Source organism: Leuciscus leuciscus, assembly GCF_965113295.1.
Source record: "Leuciscus leuciscus genome assembly, chromosome: 24".
NCBI classification, from domain to species: Eukaryota; Metazoa; Chordata; class Actinopteri; order Cypriniformes; family Leuciscidae; genus Leuciscus; species Leuciscus leuciscus.
Window position 1 is genome coordinate 29,432,316 of NC_138723.1, and position 23,568 is coordinate 29,455,883.

The 23,568-nt window shown below is 37.8% G+C and overlaps 1 protein-coding gene and 1 long non-coding RNA gene across 3 annotated transcripts in view; one reads left to right on the forward strand and one right to left on the reverse strand.

Moving 5' to 3' along the window:
• Positions 1 to 23,568, forward strand: part of ttc28 (tetratricopeptide repeat domain 28) — a 327,199-nt gene that overhangs the window by 53,878 nt on the left and 249,753 nt on the right. The window lies entirely within an intron of this gene.
• Positions 10,568 to 23,568, reverse strand: part of LOC309489831 — a 252,961-nt gene continuing 239,960 nt past the window's right edge. Inside the window, exon 2 of the long non-coding RNA XR_014202530.1 lies at positions 10,568 to 11,621. This is a non-coding gene — a long non-coding RNA (uncharacterized lncRNA). The remainder of the gene's footprint in view (positions 11,622 to 23,568) is intronic.

The following is a 23,568-nucleotide window of genomic DNA, read 5'->3' on the forward strand; positions in this document are numbered from 1 at the left end:
CTATTTTCATCCTCCCATCAGTTCCCACAATGGCTCCTGGGAGAGCAGTACGGGAATCAATGCACAGGCGTCTTGTCCGGCGCTGGTCAATAGATGTGGTAGAACGGTCTCATCCCCTTCATTCCCCACCCCCATTTTCCAGAAAAAAACTCATCAATGCAAGGGTCAGCAGGGTCACGAGGACCACCTGGTAAATGGGTCATCCCGGCAATAATCAAAAGAGAGCGCATTACACATTGCTCTTGTTTTTTTTGTTATCTTCTGCCCATGAATGCTGACCAGTGTCTTCGAGTAACAGATAACGTTTGACATTGACTGCTGTACTCCACCACAGGTCTGCGGATCAATACAGAAAACACGATCAGCACTTCAAACCAGGGAAGTTAAAAGCCGACGGCCTCGTTAGCCACATCTAAGCAGGGTTTGGATTAGCATGTGGAATTTATCCAGCGTCTCTGCTTGGCACACAGGCTTTGGTCCAACTAATTACTTAACCTACATTCAGATATTAGTGTGCTCGGATATTTGCCCTGGTTACCTTGAAGATATCCGACTCAAAGTCACCGGGAGAGGAGAAACAGCCCCACAGACTGGGATCTACCGTTCTTTTGGCTCAGTTACAGTTAAACGAATATTCTAACTCCTGGTTTTCAACCTAATATCTATAGGGTTAGATGACATTGTGATATTTCTGCGATATACCCTACCATTAAAAAGTTTGCAGTCAGTTCTAGAGATGCACCGATATAAAACTTTGGCTGATACCGGTAACTAGGGATGGGACGATTACCGGTTTCACTATAAACCACGATAAAATGTACTGACGGATAGTATTATCGTTTAAAATTGAATTATCATTAAAACCGTGTTTGATTATCGCGATTTTAATAACTCACTGTAAATCCTGTCCAGCCAGCAACAGCTCTGACGCCGGCGCAGCGCGCAATGTTGTTGTTTTTTTTATTCGAGAAGGAATGGCGGAAGGCAGATTCATGTTTTAAATCTTACATGATCACAAAAATATTATCAAACTCAGTAAACAATAAATCAACTCTGATTTCATTTTCAATACAATCGAAAACGGAGACGCAAGACGGCAAAGTTGTATTTGAATGAAACAAGAGAGCGCGTCCGTTGTGATGCATGTGCGCTGTGTTATAATGCGTTGTTATTGACGACGGTCATTTTAAGGAAGGAAATGCCACAGAATATAATCTTGCTTAAAAAAGTGCATAGATCTGCTTGTTTTATTTGTTGATTTTGATTTTCAAATATAAAACTTGTTGAAATGTTTTCAGTGTGAGCATCAGTTATTTTTGAACACTTTCATCTCGTTTTAACAAAACCGTGACAATATTGATAATCACGATAATTTTGGTCACTATTATCGTGATATGAAATTTTCATACCATCCCATCCCTACCGATAATTATTTATATTTGAAAGCCGATAACCGATATATTGGCTGATAAATCTAAATCCAAATTTTTATATAATATTTGAGAGCCTGATTACAAAAACAAAAGTCTCACCATTTAAAAGCCATGTCTCAAGCACACAATTATGATGTTCTCATTATAATTTCATGTAGCCGATATAGCAGAACTCTATTTTCCTTTTCGAAGTGATTCCAATCATATTTCAAGTAATTCAAAACCATCATGGCGAACAGTGCACAATCTGAATTGTCTTGGATGAAGGAAATAATCCATTATTTATCGGCCAAATTTTCTTATTGGGCCAATAATGATAATAACATTACTAATTAACATATATCGGCCGATACCGATATATCTTGCATTCCTAGTCAGTATGTTTTTTTTTTGTTTTTTTTTATAATTCTTTACTCAGAATCAGTGCACATTATAGTAATGGGAAAAATCAGGGTTTTCATAATCTTTCATCAAAATATAACTTGCACCATCTCTAAAACTACTTTTCTTGTCAGCTGACGTCATCAATCCCTCTTATTTTTCAAAAATCTGTCATACGGAGACACTTTTCACCATTTGATCAATTCCTGAGTCCTGATTGATTTGAAAAAGTCCCGTGGGATATTATTCTGTGTTGCGTTACGGAGGCGAAATGGGTGAAAATGATAAGAGAGACTACCTCTTGTTTCATAAAATCCTGCTATAAATTTGTTAGTTACGACTACATTAATTTTCATAAATGCATTTTCTAACCCGTGCAATATCCAGTGTTTTGTTTTTCATAAGTGTGTTTTGAGTGGTAAACACTTTCAAACATGCACATACTTGAGTCGCTCGATGAAATGAAAGCGTCTGGATCTAAATGTAAATATGATTTAATCCATATCCTCTAATGAAAATAGCAGCGGCGCTCTGAGGTTTTCATATTCGGTGCGACTGGCTTCAGGTTAGTCAGGTGCTTCTTGACACACAGGGAATGGAAATGTTCCCTTCACTTCTTCTCACCCTCTCAGTCCTGTCACCGGTAGGCCGTGTTGCTCCTGCAGTTGAAAGTCATCAGGTACAAACTCTGATTATTTGCTGTGACACATATTTTTTTTTTCTCCTGTAACAACTTGCAATGCTTGGCCGGCTTTAAAAGCCTTTCACACGGCGCTCGCTTCGATTAATGCAGTGCAAATGAATCACTGGTGTTTTTGTAATTAGGTGATGTCAATATTGCGCTCTGTCTCACACACTTTCTGTTTTGAGTTTTGTCAAAATTATGCTGCAAACGCGGAGAACATGAAATGAAGATGTCAAGAGAGATGCATGAATTCATTGTTTGTTTTTCCCTCGCACTTTCCTTTGGACTGATGCTAAGATGTTAGAAGACGCACACAGAATCTGCACTCGAAATGTTTTGAATACACATAATTCGCAAAGTCTTATACCCACCCGGCCCCTGGCATGTGCATATAATAAATTGTTAATTGTAATTTTGCTTTCATCTATGAATAAGAGTGCATTCAACTTGTTAGTATTTAAATTTATTTTTCCTCCAGAATAGGCAAAAAACTCTCTATATATAAGCATACATAATGATAGCATTTTTTTATTACATTTGTCTAAATGTAATTTTAACACATAAAGATGTATGTCCCGAGAGGATGATTGTCATTGCTGTTACAATAATGAGATTTATCCATTTATTCATTTTTTGCATTACAGTAATGCGTTTGTTTTTGGGGGCAAATGTGCTTAATTGTCATGATTTCAATAATGTCATAATGCAATAAATCTTAAATAATCATAAAAATGAAAGGCTTCATGCTTCCGGCTCCGTTTAACGCATCTTTCCATGTTAAAATTGATTTTGCCTGCAGAATCAGCACAGAATATGTGAAAAAAAAAATCAGTTTTCATTTATATATATCATCATATACAATACATATATAAAAGCATACACAATGATAGTATTATATTTGGACAAATTTAATTTTAACAAATTTATTAATACTATGTTTAAGTAGATTTTTCCTGAAAATCAGTACAAAAAAACACACGAAAATATATTCTGCCTAGGATTTATTTACATCACTTTCTCTCTTTCACTCTATATTAAGACATTATATCATCATAATAATCATCATCATCATCATCACCACCATGCATATTCACCACAGTCTTCCTCACTAAGACTCAGAAGTGTTTAAAAGTGTATATATGCTTAATTTCCCAAAAGTTAGATCACTAGCCCCAAACAGATGCTTGTAATGTGATTTGTAAATAATTTAAAGTCCCTCCTGTGGTGAAAATCAAGCGTTTAATGTAGTTTATTTGTCTATATGGTGTTTTTAATCTGCTTTAAGACAAACCATGTGTAAATTCATAAGTCGACAGCATTGCTGAGTATTTCCTCCTTAAAACTGCAGTGAACCAAAGACAGTCTCAAACACACGCTTTGAAATCGCTGGTGTTTCTGACGTCACAAACTACCTTGTAACCAATCAGATCAACGTGTGATCGTCAACCAGTGGATCTCTGAGCTGAGTGAGTGAGTGGAGGCGGGGCTCATTTGCATATTCATAGAACCACGCATACTAAATGAGGCAAGGGTGTCGAGTTACACTCAAGCTATTTTAAGGCACGTTTAAATATGTCATTTTGGTGATCAAAGGTGAGTTTTAAGGGATAAAATGATTGACTACATGGGGACTTTTGGCTAAAGACACCATTGTGCATAACTAACCTCAGATCGCTCGCTGAAAATGATCTGCAGAAAGGTTTAAATTCACTCATTGTATAATTCACCCATTCTCATTATCCTCTTCTCTCCCACGCTAGAAAGAACTTCGCTTTCCCACCATCCGAGCGCAGAAGTTTAGATGTAACTCTCTCCCGCTGAATCAGAATCAATCCTTCGGTCTGCTTTCCCCAGCGGCCGCTGGCTTCCCTTCAGAGAGAGTTCAGAGAGCGATGGATGAGTAATCCAGCCGCTATGATCCATCGCGCAGGCAGATAGCAGAAGAAAGATCGGCTCATGTCTGTCGAGTGGGCCGCACAAGCAGATTTGTCTCCTTCAGAATTAATATACTGTTCAAACGCAAACGCGCTGTGACAGACTGAAGACCGAGCGTCTCAGTGGATCTCGGTGGATCTGTGGGTTCGCTATACGACGGGCATTATTCAGAGGTCTGACAGTCTTTAGGTTTCAAAGAGCTGTGAGATATAGATGAAAAGCACTTTATATTCAGCATATAATGAATATATGAAGAAGAGCATGCAGAAATCTGACATTTGTGATGTTGTTCAGATGGCTCCTCGTTGTTTCTCTGGATACGCTGCAGTGTTGCCCTGTGTTTGACCAGCTTACACGTGACAGATGGAGAGATTTCACTGTGCCAGGAGAGGCTTTTGTAGGTGGGAGACCCTTCGGGTCAGATTGCGCTGACCGCTGCGTTCTGCCAGTAGACAGGTTTCATGTGGAGCCAGACATTCTGCTGTCTGACCCGCTCGAGCAATAAAACCTGAGACAAACGTCCATACTTGACGGAGAGAGATAGCCTTTCAATGCTTTCATGATGCCCGTGACCAAAGTCACCATTGTTGGATCTGTAGTGTTAAAGTTGGACTGAGAATGTCTTAAAAGAGACTGTCAAGAAGTGCCTATTTTAACCCAAAATCAAAAGGAAAAAATAGTTTTTTTGCATAAAGAAAATAAATCTTTTCATTTTCATGAGTTATGCACATTTCCCCCATAATTTGCATTGCTAAAATGCTACATAAATCCCATTGTCATTTCTATTAACATTATTGTTTTTACATTACAGCAATGTTATTATTATTTTATGTAAGTTTTATTTATTTATATCTATATCTATATCTATCTATCTATCTATCTATATATATCTATATCTATCTATATATATATATATATATATATATATATACACATACACATATACATACACATACACATACATATATACATACATATACTGTACATATACTGTACACATATACATAAACATAACTTACATAAAATAATAATAATATTACTATTAATGAGACCTATTTTTTATTTTATAAATTTTTTTTGCATTACACTACTCACATCATGACAAAAAGCACATTAGTGTCACATTGAACAAAATCTTAAAAATGAGATGGGCATACTTTGGTGTGTATAATTTGGTAGGCGTTTCACTATTGCTTTTGGAGTGAAATATGAGTCAGACATGTCTTTGTGAGATTCACCGGACTCTGTCTCTCTGTGTGTGTGTGTGTGTGTGTGTGTGTGTGTGTGTGTGTGTGTGTGTGTGTGTGTGTGTGTGTGTGTGTGTGTGTTCACTAGAGAGAAATTGAACTCGTCAGTGTTGTGGCCAGGCAGTCTGGGACAATCAGAAGTCAATGACACCGTGTTATCAACGTCTCAGTGTTATTGATTCCCGCTTGCCTCCGGGTACCTGCAGTCGACACTATCAAAGCGCCATTGTCAATCTGTGCCACATCTGTGAATCGGGCGGCTGCTTCCCGCTGATAATCCTTCTGGAAATCAGGAGGCGTGGGGAAGATATCTAGTCCTTATACTCCATTAACATACGGCCGCTGTTTGTGTTTCAGTGTTTAACGTAACGCTTGAGCTGCCAGTGGTGCAAATGTTTTATTTTAAGTACTAATTCTATTCTCACAAACTATTTTGGACGGATTATGTGAATTGTAATGTAGAGTTGAACCTCCGCTGGGAGAATGAGGTGGGAGGAGATATGCCTATAATGGCATATTGGGAAGACAGAGATGTACATCAAGTCTGATCGAAATCAACTGTTTGTGATTGGATTTTCAATATGATTTGGCTCTTCGTTCCCTCCTCTTGTGTGTGTGTGTTTAAAGGCCCTTTCAAATGGCCAATGTCAAGTCAAGTCACCTTTATTTCTATTTATTTCCCAGCTGGACTGAGTGACAGAACGTCCTGCATCGAGGCAGTTGGACTCGATCGTGATCCTTACAACTTACTAAAGAACCAGTGATGCTTGGACATTGACATGTGGCTAGGAATCGGGTTTTCTGATATTTACATATACCTGATTTTGACGGCAGGTAAATGCATAAAGCAAAGCCTGTGAGCGCTTTATCTGCTAGACAAGACTACAAATACAATATAAGTAGATCTAATTCCAGATGATCACTTGGGCTACATCTGCATTAATCCGGATTCATTTGAAAACTGCATTTTTGTTTCAAAACACTCTCCGTCCACACTGGTGTTTTCAAGCGTTTTCCAGAAGTTTCCCATCCACACTGAAACGTAAAGAAAACGCTAAATTCATCTTACTGCGCATGTGCAAAACCTCATAAACACTCACTGAGATGATACAGACAGAACAGATATAATTCTCATGCTTTTCTTGTGGCAGGATCATTTTATTGAGCAAAATATCTCAGCATTCACTGATGCGTCCAGGTCGCTCTCACTCACCATTATATGTTTGGTCTAAATCGCGACTGCTCTCATGTTTTGACCATAGACTGTAAAAAAATAGGTTTTGATGCAGGACAGGGATCGCAGGTACATTTTCTTCCATCTTTGCAGGACTGTGATATTAAGGGCCCTATCTTACACCCGACGCAATGCAGTGCCAAGCGCGACGCAAGTGTTTTTTGCTAATTTCAGCCCGACGCAGTTATCATTTTCACGTCCGGCGCCACACTGTTTAAATAGCAAATGCATTTGCGCCCATTTGTACACCCATGGGCTGCTGGTCTGAGAACGAGGTTTGTTCTGGCGCATTGTTGGCGCGTTGCCATTTTGAGGAACAGAAATAGACTGCATTACTAACGCACTCTTTAAATAACAAAAAAAATATTGCGCCATTGACTTTAGACCAGGTTTCAGTTGGTCAATGGCGCAATATTTTTTTTGTTATTTAAAGAGTGCGTTAGTAATGTGCGCCTATAGGCGGGTCCACAACGCGTGTACACTCTGCTTATTAAACACACAGGGACGCACAGCAGCACACAAACATGACAAATATTTAAAATAAAAGGATTACAATGTAAAAGATTATTATTGTGTACATAAAGATATGGTGGAATCCAGCTTGTCCCGTAGATGTTCTGCTTGTGCACTTTTACCTCGTGCACGAGCAGATCCGTTTGCGCTCTGGAGGCGCGTTCGGTCTTTCCACTATCAAATTCCGTCATGTAAATAGCGAATCCGCCATGGCGTGAGCGCAACTGGCATTTAAAGGGAATGGGAGATGAGACTCTGATTGGTTTAACGCACGTAAATCCCAAAACACACCCATTATTCATTAAGAGAATAGGGACAACCCTTTTAGACTGTGCACCGGGAGCGCCGACCATTTTTCCCGTCGTTAAACCAGCAAAAGTGGATTCGGACACGCCCTAAGTGAACTTGCGCCCTGCGCTTTAGACCATGCGCTTAGATCGTTAAAATAGGGCCCTAAGAGTCTGCAAAGAAACATCTTTAGCTACAGTGTGAAAGTGAATTCCACAACAGGCACAATAGCGGTATAAACATACATATCTAACGGTTCAGGATGCGTCACATGACTAAACATGCGTCATCATCGTTTTCATCTGCGTCTCAGTGTGGACAGAAGGCCAAAAGATGCGTTTTCAAACGAAAGCGTATTAGTGTGGACAAGGCCCTATATTGTTGTATATCATCATATCTCCCAGCCTTAAAACTTGTTAAAGCACTAGAAAATGAAGAGTTGAATAAAGTCGTTATTTTTGGGGGGTTTTGCGCACAAAAAGTATTATCGTCGCTTGATAAACTTAAAGGGATAGTTCACTTTGAAATAAATTTTTGGTATGTTTTAGCTTACCTCAAGGGCATCCAAGATGTAGGTGTCTTTTTTTCCGCAGTAGTTTCAATTTTGATATTTTTAGGTCAAACCGTTCTTGTCTGTCAGTCATATAATGCAGGTCTATGGTCACTGTCTCAAAGAGCATGCACAGAGTCCAAATTAAAACAATTCCCCGTCGTCCAAATTAAACAATTCCCCATCGTAAGTACACATTGATGGCCTAAGACACGAAACGAGCGGTTTGTGTGAGAAAACGAACAGTATTTATATCGTTTATACCTCTTATACGCAGACATGTCGAAGTGATCTGATCTGACGTGTACGCAGACTGGTGCATAGATATATACACTAGATGTCGCCTTAAAGACATTCGTTCCAATGAACTGCCGTAGACAAGGCGACATCTAGTGTGTATATATCTATGCACCAGTCTGCGTACACGTCAGATCAGATCACTTCGACATGTCTGTGTATAAGAGGTAAAAACGATATAAATACTGTTCGTTTTCTCACACAAACCGCTCGTTTCGTGTCTTAGGCCATCAATGTGTACTTACGATGGGGAATTGTTTAATTTGGACGACGGGGAATTGTTTTAATTTGGACTCTGTGCTTGTGTTTTGAGACAGTGACCATAGACCTGCATTATATGACTGACAGACAAGAACGGTTTGACCTAAAAATATCAAAATTGAAACTACTGCGGAAAAAAAGACACCTACATCTTGGATGCCCTTGAGGTAAGCTAAAACATACCAAAAATTTATTTCAAAGTGAACTATCCCTTTAAGGTTGAGCCACTGTAGTCACTTGGACTATTTTAACAATGTCTTTACTAACTTTTCTGGGATGGCAGATATCGATTACCTATGGAGGAGTGAGACCACTCTCAGATTTCATCAAAAATATCTTAATTTGTGTTCCGAACATGAACGAAAGTCTTACGGGGAACAACATTAGGGAGAGTAATTACTGACAGACTTTTCATTTTTGGGTGAACTAACCCTTTAAGTTGTGTTGTTGAATGTACCATCACCAACTCTCTTTGTAAGTTAATACATTAACATTTTATTATGACTACCCTTGGTAATCCGGGCATCATTAGCAATACCCATGCCTGAAGGCAAGGTTACACTAAATAGCTTTCCTCCCACTTTATCAGCAGTGTTCACGTCAGCCGTATTAGTAAATATGCAAAGCCTCCTTCACACTGGAGCCTCGAGAACATGTGAAGGTCATCGCTGGTCTACTGACACACTGCTCTGTTTCAGTGCTGCGCCCGGACACACACACACACACACACACACACACACACACACACACACACACACACACACACACACACACACACACACACACACACACACACACACACACACACACACACACACACACACACACACACACACACACACACACACAGCTGGATTATTATATACTGCCATAACGATATACATTTTATATAAAATCAGTTATATAATATAGTTATTAAGTAATACGTTTCATTTTGATGTGAACCAGATGGAGGCCAAACAATTGATTTGATTGTTTAAAATCTCTAAAGTTGAAAACAAAAGACTTATTAAACCATATTGCATATAAATATGATTGAGTGCCATTTTAAAGTTGTTGTAAAGACAACACATTCAGACCTGTGACGGCACGTCAGAATTGTTTGGTAACACTTTATAATAAGGTCCAATTGGTTAACATTAATTAATGCATAAGGTATCATGAACTAACAACCACCAACAGCTTTTAAAGCATTTGTAATCTAGGTTTGTGTTAATTTATAAATATACTTTATGTTTGTTATACTGTATGTATGTGTGTGTGTGTGTGTACATATATATCAGTATTATTTTAGATTTTATTAGTTTTGTTATTTTGATTGAGTTTTTATTAAAATTTTTCATGTTAATTTATTTATTTTTTGTAATTTTGTTATGTGCTTTTGTCATTTTATTAGTTTTTTTGTTTTGTTTTAATATTGCTATAGGTTTAATGTATTTTTATTTCAGTTTTTTGTTTTAGTGTAGTTTTATTTATTTCCAGTTAATTAATTCTAGTTCTTCAACTTTTTATTGCCAAGGCAACATTTAAATTTTTTGTTTTTGTTTAAGTTTTTCAACTAACATTTATATTTTTAGTTTATTTCATCTTTTTTTCAAATAACAAATTTTTTTTTTGTTAACGATAATATATATATATATATATATATATATATATATATATATATATATATATATACACGAGTTGCCGTATATCATATATATGTTTAAACATAAATATTTTTTATTTATTTAAAAAATAAAAATTGTATTGTCTGGTAATCATCGAATGTGCAACTTGGCACACTAATGAAACAGTTTTACTGTTTGAACTACCAAAGAACAATATTTTTGCAGTAGTTATTAATCTTAATGTTAACCCTTTATTTTATTCATCTGGAGTTGTGGTGTTACCTCCACCTACATATAGTCACTGGAAAGAAATAGAATAATGCTTAAAATCTAAATCACTCTTCTTCTATATAGTCAATTAAGCTGACAGACGTCTGTGGCTCGGTTAGCAGCGTATACGCTTTCTGCTTGCTGTCAGATTTTTGGAGATATAAAGCAGAATCTCTTCCGGTTGACACATTTCTACTTCTGCACGGTTCATCTTACGTGATTTGTCGGTGCTTGAAGGCTCGTTGCAGAGAGAAGGAAATGTTGGCGAAGAGTCTCACCTTTTCTTGTAGCTACGAGACAGTGAGTTTCAGTAAGTGCTCATTACAGACTGCTCATTACTAACAACTGAGGCTGCCAAACATCTAGAAAGTCTAATGAGATCTCTCTTTTTTTTCTTTTTTTCTAGCGACTTCACTTTCATTCTGTTAATTTGTCTTGACTTTACTCTTCTGTGATATTTTTATTTAGTATGGAAATTGTATGTTCTTCACAAAATAGGGCCTCATTTGTAAACATTAGTTAATGCATTAGCTAACAATGAACAATGTATTTGTACAGGATTTATTACCTATTAGTATAATAAAAAATGTCCATGTTCATGTTAGTTCACAGTGCATTAACTAATGTTTACAGATATCTGTTACTTTTTATAATATATTAGTAAATATTGACCTTAAAAGTAACTAAGATTAATAAATGCTGTCGAAGTGTTGTTCATTGTTAGTTCTAGGGATGCACGATATATCGGTCACCATATCGGTATTGGCTGATATATGTTCATTTTTAATGTTATCGTTATCGGCTTGATAAGAATAGTTGGCTGATATATTAAAGCTGATAAATAATGTATTATTTCCTTCAGCTGAGACACTGTTCAACATGATGGCTTTGAATTGCTTGAAATATGATTGGAATCGCTTCAAAAAAGGAAAATACAGTTCAGTGCAACATGTGCAGCGCAAGTCTGTCATATCATAATGAGAACATCATAATTGTGTGCTTGAGACATGTCTTTTAATGGTGAGACTTTTGTTTTTGTAATCAGGCTCTCAAAAATGATAACAAAAAAATTGGATTTACATTTATCTGCCAATATATCGGTTATCGGCTTACAAATATAAAGAATTATCGGTATCGCCCCAAAATGTTCATATCTGTGCATCCCCAGTTAGTTCATGTTAACTAATGAAACCGCATTGTAAAGTGTTATTAAACAATCACAGCGAGGCCATTTGTAGGCCTGTTTCGTGAGAATTTCCAACACATGTCATTAATGCACAAGCACACAGATGCATTAGTCTGTAGCCTTCATGACAAACATTAATATTTCACAGAACAGGTGTCAATATTATGCCCTGTCTTGGGTTTCCAACACGCCGGCGTTCTTGGCCGCGGTTCGAGCCCCACGGAAGCCCCGGGAACAGATGCCCGTCAGCAGTCTCGCTCTTCCCCAGCATCTGGCTCTGGGATCCTGCGTCCGCTCACCAACTGTGCTCTCGCGCACACATAATCTCGGCTGACAGTGATAAACACGCACGCTTGACTGATAAACACGAGGAAAGAGCAGTGTGGGATACCTCTCTGAAGGTCAGTCAGGCGTGAGTTCTGGTCCTTCTTAATTGCCTGTAGTAGTTCTCTGCTGTAGGATAGACCTCTCCAGATCTTTTATTTCATTGCTGTGTGTCTCGGTTGGGAGATGTTTTGACATCTCTTCAAAGCGAGCGGTGTGCTCCAGGGGTCACTGTTGGGCCCGGTGGATCTTTATTGCATTTTCAGCTCCAGTCATGCTCTCCCTCTAATTACTCTACCATGGTTGGTAAAAAAATGTTTTAATGTTATTGAAAGAAGTCTCTTATGATCACCAAGGCTACATTTATTTGATCAAAAATACTGTAAAATTAGGAAATATTATTCCTATTTAAAATGACTGTTTTCTATGTGAATATATTTAAAAATGGAATTTATTCCTGTGATCAAAGCTGAATTTTCAGCATCATTACTCCAGTCTTCAGTGTCACATGATCCTTCAGAAATCATTCTAATATGATGATTTGCTGCTCAAGAAACATTTATGATTATTATCAGTGTTGAAAACTGTTGCTTCATATTTTTGTGGAAACCGTGATTATTTTTATTTCAGGATTCTTTGATGAATTGGAAAGAACAGCATTTATTTGAAATGGAAAACTTTTGTAAGATTATACAATATACATCGTCACTTTTGATAAATGTAATGCATCCTTGTAGAATAAAAGTATTGATGTAATCTTACCCTTAACTTTTGAATGATAGTTTATCATGGTTTCCACAAAAAATCTGAAGCAGCAGCGCAACTGTTACCTGTCAATCAACACTGATAATAATCATAAATGTTTCTTGAGCAGCAAATCATCATATTAGAATGATTTCTGAAGGATCATGTGACACTGAAGACTGGAATAATGATGCTGAAAATTCAGCTTTGATCACAGGAATAAAATACCTTTTAAAATGTCTTTTAAAATTGTAATATTTCATAATATTACTGTTTTGATTGCATTTTTTTAATCAAATAGCGGCAGCCTCAGTGAGCAGAAGAGTCTTCTTTCACAAACATTACAACAAACTTAATGATTTCAAACCTTTGGCTGGTAATCTGTGTGTTAGATTAGCATCAATAACGTTTGTTGATGCCACATTTGGGGATTTGACTGTCTATTAAAGCTATGCATATGGACAGTCTACCAGGAGCACACAGCTCTTTGATAAATTCAAGAGTGGCGCATTATTTGTTTATCATCGTCTCATTACTCACCGTATGCAAATGAAGAGCGTGGCAGATACACAAAAACATATTTAATGGTCGTGTAGAGTCTCTCTATGACAGTGCAGTTAATCTTAATGACCTAATGACTACATTACCATTTTGTTTCTGCCAGGATGAGCTTGAGTTGTGTTTGCTCTCGATTGCTGGATGGATATGAGCTCGTCTCAGTGAAACATCAGAACCTCTGAAGAACCCAGGTGGGTTCATGGGATACTAAAACATCACGCCTCGTAGCCCATAAATCTTCATGAACTGGACAGAAGTGGGAAAGTGGATATACACACTGATCTGGATCGCTTTCTTGGATCCAGACGGTTGAAAATCTGTTTCATTGTGCGTTTTAGGATGTAGATACCAGAAGTTGGCAATGGTGAGGTATTTAACTGATTCTGGTTCAGCTTAATTACTTTTAAAGAAAGGTAACATATTTTAAAGTTTCTTTGTTTTAAATTAAAGTATGATTTATTACAGCTAATGCCTGTTCTGGATCTTTAACTACACACTCATAACCAGTCTATAATTGCACTAATTTAAGTTGCACTGTAATTCTTTTATACATTGCAATACTATCTCCTATTCCTTTTTAACATGCAGAAAGAACTATAATTCAATAGACTTCAAGAGTCTTTTTGAACGATTGATTGATTATATTGTATCACCCTGTAGCCGAAGACTGGCTGTCCACTGAAGCCAAGCAGGGCTGAGCCTGGTTAGTACCTGGATGGGAGACTCCTGGGAAAACCAGGTTGCTGCTGGAAGAGGTGTTAGTAGCCGCGTTTCCATTACCCTTCAAATTGCGCAAATTGAAATTGCGAATTGAAAATACGCCCAATGGAAACACGTCAATTTCGCAATAACTCCCATTCATCGCAAAAAAGTTTTTACGCTCGCATGAGGAGGTTTTTCAGGCAATTCCAAAAATAAATATTTCAGTGTTTGCGCATTTATACTGTAGGTCACCTGACATAGACGACGTGGTGTGTTTGGACAGAATACGAGACAGAGTTCTTTATTAAATTCATAAAAGACAAAAGAATTACAGGAATACTGGAATCTTAAGCTCAAAGAAATGCCACAATCAAGACCTCGAAGCAGAAATGAGTGAGAAACACCCAGAAACACCAGCCGCTCCAAGTATAATAAGGGTCTTTCCTTGCCATTAATGCTTGGAAAATACACCTACGTCTCCTCCGATTAATAGTAATGGCCAGTGCAGTGGCTGGGATAGCCTATACATAAACCTACCAACATCCGTCGCCATGATTTTTGGAATGACTTATCGCGAGAGGAAAAAGTTTTAGTCGCATAACATCGGTTAATGGAAACGCCGTCATTTCGCAATAGTATTTTGTCGACATTTAGAAAAAAACGCGTTTTGCGCAAATCTGTAATGGAAACGCGCCTAGTGAGGCCAGCAGGGGGTACGGCTCACCCTGTGGTCTGTGTGGGTCCTAACGCCCCAGTGTTGTGATGGGGACACTATACTGTCATAAAGCACCGTCCTTCGGATGAGACGTTAAACCGAGGTCCTGACTCTCTGTGGTCATTAAAAATCCCAAAGTAGGGGTGTAACCCCGGCATCCTGGCCAAATTTGCCCATCATGGCCTCCTAATCATAATCATCCCCATGATTGGCTTCATCACGGTCTCCTCTCTACCAGTAAGCTGGTGTGTGATGGGCGTTCTGGAGCAATATGGCTGCCGTCGCATCATCCAGGTGATGCTGCACACTGGTGGTGGTTGAGGAGATTCCCCCTTCCATGTGAAGCGCTTTGAGTACCTAGAAAAGCGCTATATAAATTTAACGAATTATATTATTATACTATTATTAAAAAGAATCACTCTTGTAAGAGTCATTTGTTCTTGATTTGGACCGCACTGGTCATGCTGTGTGTAAGCTTGTTGTTATGTGCAATCCCTGAGGCCAAAGTATTGAAAAGAAGAGTGAAACATCATTTCCTGAATGAATGACTCATATGAACCAGTTCTTTTCAGTGACTCAAACACAAACTGAGCAACCAGTGTAAGATCAACTCCCAAACGAATGACTCCTGTGAACCTGCTCTTAGTGAATTAAAGCATACTTTGCAGTCAATGTAGAATAGATTGTTTCTCGAATGAATTAATCTTTATGAATGAGTGACTCTTTTTACTGAATCATGTAGCGCAAGTTGCGTAACCAGTGTAGTTTGACTCCCGATCAAATGATTCATATGAACTGATACATTGCAACCAGCGTAGATTGATTCCTGAATGAATGACTCTTTATGAGCCGACTTTTCCAAATCAAATTGAATCAAAAACATGTAGTCCAACTCCCAAATGAATAATGCTCATGAACTGGTTCTTTCTAGTGAATCAAACACACAGAACTGTGAGACATAAATCATTATAGTTACTCACTGGTTGTTTAAATGACAACTGTGTGTAGTTAAAGATGCATGTCATGAGTTTTCTCAGTAGTTTCTTTCTGAAAATAGCTGAATTAAATATGCCTGCACATGTTTTTTGCTTGTTTAGTATTATGTTATATATTCAGTCATTGGATTTTTGACACCTCTAAAAAATTTAGCTGTGAAATTGCATTTCTAATTTGTTAATAACCATTAAATTCCTTATGATTCACATCCCAACTATTAACCAAACATCACGAAAATGATTCAGTTCCAGTATTTCATAAAAACTGGTTCTGTATGAGAGAGTTCTCATTAATTCCAACCCCTAATCAGAAGAATTAAATATCTTTTATTATGCTTCTTTCACATTTGTGTAAATTCACATGTTATGCTCTCCAGAAGATGAATCTCAAGACGAAGGCTTCGTGCCAGGGTTTGTTTGCCCACGTCTCCGGCTCCTCGCGCGAGGTAAATGAGATCGTTTGTCTTGTTGAGATGGCTCTGCGTACACCCTTGTGGAAAATTAATTAACGCACTTTGTCTCCTTTTCTTTCCTGTGTTTGGTGTCGTTCCCCTCCCTCCCACTTAGACGTGGAGTCCATTGATTCATTTCTCTGGCTCTTGTCTCGGCTGACAGTTCGTGTCAGTGGCTCACAAAATCAGTGAATTCCAGAGTGTTTTGGTCGGTGTCGAGGGCACGGTAAAACAGCCTCGGGTTCACGCTTCCGTAGGCACTGCGGCAGCCGTACACTTCGCTCTGCGATGGGAAATAAATGGAGCTCCTCGATGTGAACATGCATTAGACGTGCCATGATGGACTGCACTGGCGCTGTCAGTAAACTCTCTTTACGGCCAGACCGTGTGCCGGAGGGTGATGTCGGCTCGGCTGTATACTGTTATGTTTCTCGCATTAATTTCTATGACTTTGGGGCTATAGTTTATTTTCCGGGGAACGTCGAGGTCTAGGTTTAATTGTGTGCGGCTGCTTATTATAACCACAGGCTCAGATCAGTCATGATTTAAGTCAACATAACATCAGCTTTGACCCCATTAACTTTCTTAATTCGCTTCTGGCCTGCGATTCAATCAAAGTTGGATGTTGGATTTTCCTGCACCTCTTTATATACTGTATGTGACTTCCCTTATGACTCCCGTAAACCTGTTCTTTTTAGTGAATTAAAGTATATATTGCAACCAGTGTGGGTTTTTTTTCCCTGAAGTAATGACACTTTATAAACCGACTCTGTTTAGTGAATCAAAAAAATTTTGCGCAACCTGTGTAGTCTGACTCCCGAACAAATGATTCCTATGAACTGATTGTTTTTAGTGAATCAAACATACAGCTGAAAACTGTGGGACTTAAATCATTATAGTTACTCACTGGTTGTTTAAATATTATATTATCATAATAGATGGCTCAATGCATTTTCGTTGCATATATCCATCATAAACGTGCATCTATCCATCATAAAAGTGCATCTATCCATCATAAACGTGCATCTATCCATCATAAACGTGCATCTATCCATCATAAACGTGCATCTGTCCATCGTAAATATGCATCTATCCATCATAAACGTGCATCTATACATCATAAAAGTGCATCTATCATCATAAAAGTGCATCTATACATCATAAACGTGCATCTATCCATCATAAACGTGCATCTATCCATCATAAAAGTGCATCTATCATCATAAAAGTGCATCTATACATCATAAACGTGCATCTATCCATCATAAACGTGCATCTATCCATCATAAAAGTGCATCTGTCCATCATAAACGTGCATCTATCATCATAAAAGTGCATCTATCCATCATAAACGTGCATCTATCCATCATAAAAGTGCATCTATCCATCATAAAAGTGCATCTATACATCATAAACGTGCATCTATCCATCATAAAAGTGCATCTATACATCATAAACGTGCATCTATCCATCATAAAAGTGCATCTATACATCATTAACGTGCATCTATACATCATAAAAGTGCATCTATCCATCATAAAAGTGCATCTATCCATCATAAAAGTGCATCTATACATCATAAAAGTGCATCTATCCATCATAAACGTGCATCTATACATCATAAAAGTGCATCTATCATCATAAAAGTGCATCTATACATCATAAACGTGCATCTATCCATCATAAACGTGCATCTATCCATCATAAACGTGCATCTGTCCATCATAAAAGTGCATCTATCCATCATAAAAGTGCATCTATCCATCATAAAAGTGCATCTATACATCATAAACGTGCATATATCCATCGTAAAAGTGCATCTGTCCATCGTAAATATGCATCTATCCATCATAAACGTGCATCTATCCATCATAAACGTGCATCTATCCATCATAAACGTGCATCTATCCATCATAAAAGTGCATCTATCCATCATAAAAGTGCATCTATACATCATAAACGTGCATCTATCCATCATAAAAGTGCATCTATACATCATAAACGTGCATCTATACATCATAAACGTGCATCTATACATCATAAAAGTGCATCTATACATCATAAAAGTGCATCTATCCATCATAAAAGTGCATCTATACATCATAAAAGTGCATCTATCCATCATAAACGTGCATCTATACATCTTAAACGTGCTCCACACGGCTCTGGCAGGTTAATAAAGGCCTTCTAAAGCGAAGCGATGCATTCGTGTAAGAAAAATATTCATATTTAAGGTTTTTTAAATTTAATATGACAATACTTCAGACAAAACGTCACATTACAGTAGAAAAATGTGTTTGCAAACATTGATTAATGTTAACATTAAAGCACGCTAGTGTATACTTATCTAGAAACTACTTAAAAATAATCAAATATTAATAATAATAGTGATGCAACAGTTGGCTGAGGCTGTGAAGGTGACTCAAGATCATTCCTGTAATAATCTACCACTCCGTGAGCAACCGGTGTGTTGTAGATAAATCTAGAAGCTGTGCCCCTGCGCGGTGCACTGAGTCGTAACAGACGCCCTGTTTAATCACTCCACCTGTGCAGGTCTGCCTGTCTGGAGACTCAAACCCACAAATAGAGCTCAGGACGTTCTCTAGCTGACAGGACGTGTTGGCTTGAAGCGAGCGACCGCTGATGGTTAAGTGGCTGTCAGAATGGGGACCATCATGCCTCTGTGATTTCGGGGGTCCATCTGGTTATGGGGCGCCCCCTCAGGTGAGCAACAAATGGGACCCCAGATGGTGGTTCCCTCTCCCTGTGTGCAGCGTATCCTGATCCAGTGTGGCACAAATGACCTCTTCCTCTTTCTGTCGGATACGCATTTTTCGATTAAATCCTTGGAAAGGGTTTTGGCTTAGATATGGAGTATGTTTGGTTACTGTGTGTATGTGTATATATATCCAGCATAGGGTAACATGTATGTATGTATGTATATATATATATATATATTTAAAGTCTCATGTTACCTGCGTCTATTTCAATACAGTAAAAACTGTAATATTGTGAAATATTATTAACAAACTGTTTTCAGTTTTAATGTTTTCAAATGTAATTTATTCCTGTGATCAAAGCTGATTTTTCAGCATAATATAAAATAATATAATTAGAGCTGTGAAACGATTAATCGCATCCAAAATAAAAGTTTGTGTTCACATAATATATGTGTGTGTACTGTGCATAATTATTTTGTATATATAAATATTTAAGATTAAAATATTTATATTTATTTATAATACAAATTATATATAATATATATATATATACAGTATATTTAAGCAATTATTTCTTAAATATATACATGCATGTGTGTGTATTTTTATATATACAAAATAATTATACACAGTACACACACATATATTATGTGAATACAAACTTTTATTTTGGATGTGATTAATCGTGATTAATCGTTTCACAGCCCTAAATATAATATAATATAATATAACAATTATTTTGTTGCATACTACTATACTGCTTGTACTATGTTTACCATATGCTGTATGTAGATTATATGCACATTTTCTGAGTGCACTGACTACCCAAATGACTTTTTAACTACATAACTAAATTACTACATTTGCCAAAATGTGCAGTTATACAACCAAAACACACTTGCGGTGTGATACTGAATCCCAGAATTCAATGCACTTTACTCAGCATCCATTTCGCGTGTGAAGAATAGCATCTTCTTGATTTGTTATTTGAATTTGACCTGCCATAAGACATTTCTTACTGAGTTAGTAACTGCGCAGCGCTTGCTGAATTAAACAGTGACCCTGAAGCCTCGATCTCTTTCATTATTTGACTCAGTGCCCAAAGTTACAACATGTTTTACAAAAAATGTGATTAAAAATAGGATTTAACCGAGGTGATAATTAGATGCCGTTCTTTTAACTAAATGTGCGTTCTAATGAGGTCATGTGATGATAACTGTGTACCTTGCAACAATTATCACTGCATAGTATTTGACATACCATTTTTAAGTAGTCAGGAGCACAGTATGCAGTGTTATTCCATTCAGAACATATGCATTAACTCTGTGTGTGTGTGTGTGTGTGTGTGTGTGTGTGTGTGTGTGTGTGTGTGTGTGTGTGCAAGCAAGCAGATTTTGTTTGCATGCACATCTTGTTATATATGTTGTCATATTTTCTTATCCATGCTGTATTGTGTACATAAACGCGTTTGATATGTGTGTGTTGAGTGTCTGGTTGTTTGCATGCTAACCCGCGAGTGTTGTGATTTGCTGCTGGAGTTAGCCGTAGCGCGGCTCTTCATCACGCGGCTCTACAGGGCTGCTGTCACACAGATGGTGATCAGTCAGTGAATATGACCACGCTGGGCTGGAAATATCTGTGTGTGTGTGTGTGTGTGTGTGTGTGTGTGATCCAGAACCACTCGCATATAAACAACTGAAGATGCTTCATAGTTGCAACAAATCGCTTATCAATGCTTTTCATTTTCTTCTCATGGCATCAGGAGTTAATGCTATGCTGGCAGTCTCACACGCTCACTGTCTGTCAATCTATCCCTCCATCCATCCATCGTTCTGTCATTCCATCCATCCATCAGCCTATTATTCTATCCATCCATCCATCCATCCATCCATCAGTCTGTTATTCTATCCATCCATCCATCCATCAGTTTGTTATTCTATCCATCCATCCATTTATTCATCCATCCATCCATCTATCAGTCTATCATTCTATCCATCCATCAGTCTGTTATTCTATCCATCCATCCATTTATTCATCCATCCATCCATCCATCCATCTATCAGTCTATCATTCTATCCATCCATCAGTCTGTTATTCTATCCATCCATCCATCCATCCATCCATCCATCCATCTATCAGTCTATCATTCTATCATCCATCAGTCTGTTATTCTATCCATCCATCCATCCATCCATCAGTCTGTTATTCTATCCATCCATCCATTTATTCATCCATCCATCCATCCATCCATCTATCATTCTATCCATCCATCATCCATCTATCAGTCTATCATTCTATCAACCATCAGTCTGTTATTCTATCCATCCATCAGTCTGTTATTCTATCCATCCATCAGTCTATTATTCTATCCATCCATCCGTCCATCAGTCTGTTATTCTATCCATCCATCCATTTATTCATCCATCCATCCATCCATCCATCTATCATTCTATCCATCCATCATCCATCTATCAGTCTATCATTCTATCAACCATCAGTCTGTTATTCTATCAACCATCAGTCTGTTATTCTATCCATCCATCAGTCTGTTATTCTATCCATCCATCCGTCCATCAGTCTGTTATTCTATCCATTCATCCATTTATTCATCCATCCATCCATCTATCGGTCTATCATCCATCCATCCATCCATCCATCCATCCATCCATCCATCCATCCATCCATCCATCTATCAGTCTATCATTCTATCCATCCATCAGTCTGTTATTCTATCCATCCATCCGTCCGTCCGTCCGTCCGTCATTCTATTAATCATCCATCCATCCATCCATCCATCCATCCATCCATCTATCAGTCTATCATTCTATCCATCCATCAGTCTGTTATTCTATCCATCCGTCCGTCCGTCCGTCCGTCCGTCCGTCATTCTATTAATCATCCATCCATCCATCCATCCATCTATCAGTCTATCATTCTATCCATCCATCAGTCTGTTATTCTATCCATCCATCCATCCATCCGTCCGTCCGTCCGTCCGTCATTCTATTAATCATCCATCCATCCATCCATCCATATTATCTAACATTCTAAGAGTAATGTTCTATCTATTGTTCTTTTAGTGTATTTAATTGTTCTACCTAACATTCTACTAGTCATTTTAACGTTCTATCTAACGTTCTATCAATCATTTATCATTGTATCTATCATTCTAGCTATCGTTCTATCTTTCTATCTAACGTTCTAACAATTTGGCATCCCATCTATCGTTGTAATTTCTATCCATCATTCGATCTGAATAATTGCAATATTTCTCGGATGCAGCTGCTATGCTGTTCTGAGCTTTGTTTGGCAGTTGCTATGGAGTTCTGTGTGGTTGTTAGGGCATCACACATTTTCTGCTCAGTGTGAAGAGTGTCCTCTGTGCTGTTATGTTCTCTAGATACATCTCGGGTCCCTACATCTGTATACATCTGTTAACCTGTTTCATTGTCCAGCCGGTGAAAACACTGTCTGATCTCTTAGTAAAGTAACAGCACACTCGTCTTCCACAACACACATGATTGGAGGAATCATTCACGTCTGGAGCTTACTTTGAGTTCTATTACTAGTGATGCTCGACTTAGTAAAACAATTTTAATAATAGTGGTTCAAAAGGTTCTTCGTTTAAATTTATTGTGTGTTTTGATATTGCTCATCAGTAGGAAATCCTCTGGGCTATGATTCGGTTTCATCCGTTTCCAATCTCAGATTGCAATAAAGAGCTCAGCCATGCTGATAGATTGAACTCCACCAGCGTAATCTACTGCATTCATCACATTAATATAGATGCGCACATGATCACACACTCACACACTACTGCGTGATTTAAACAGTCTTGTGCTATTGCACGGCTCTTTATTCAAGACACACACACACACACTAGAAGAGAGTCGTCCTGGGATGGGGTTCCTCGACACTCATAAAAGACTGTTTAATAATTTAAACCAATATTGTAAAAGGGTAAGGGAGAGGAGGAGTGTGCTGAAAACACTGCTGTTCTCAATAAAGAGGAGCTCAATGAAACCCTGTCGTCATGTTCCTCGTGTGGCTCACTGTATGTAGGCTCTGGTCCAAAACCTAGTGACCTACTCGCATCTTACTGATGTGTGTGTGTGTGTGTGTGTGATTCACCCGGTCTAAATATCGATCTAATTAAATGTAAGTCGCTCTGATTTAAAATGTTAAAATGCATTAAAAAATGTATTTGTCTAAATGGTCCGATATTGTTTCATTAAAGCTCATAATTATTCTATAAATGGTACTTTAACAGCTGCATGAAATACCCATTGTGGTTCTTGATTTATTTAAATGAATAAAAAAATAAATAATGTTTTAAAATATCCATCCTCTGCTTTTTTCACAAATCGCACCCTGTATAATACTGTATACGTGTGTGTGTATATATGTGTGTGTATATATGTATGTATGTATGTGTGTATGTATGTGTGTATGCGTGTATGTGTGTATG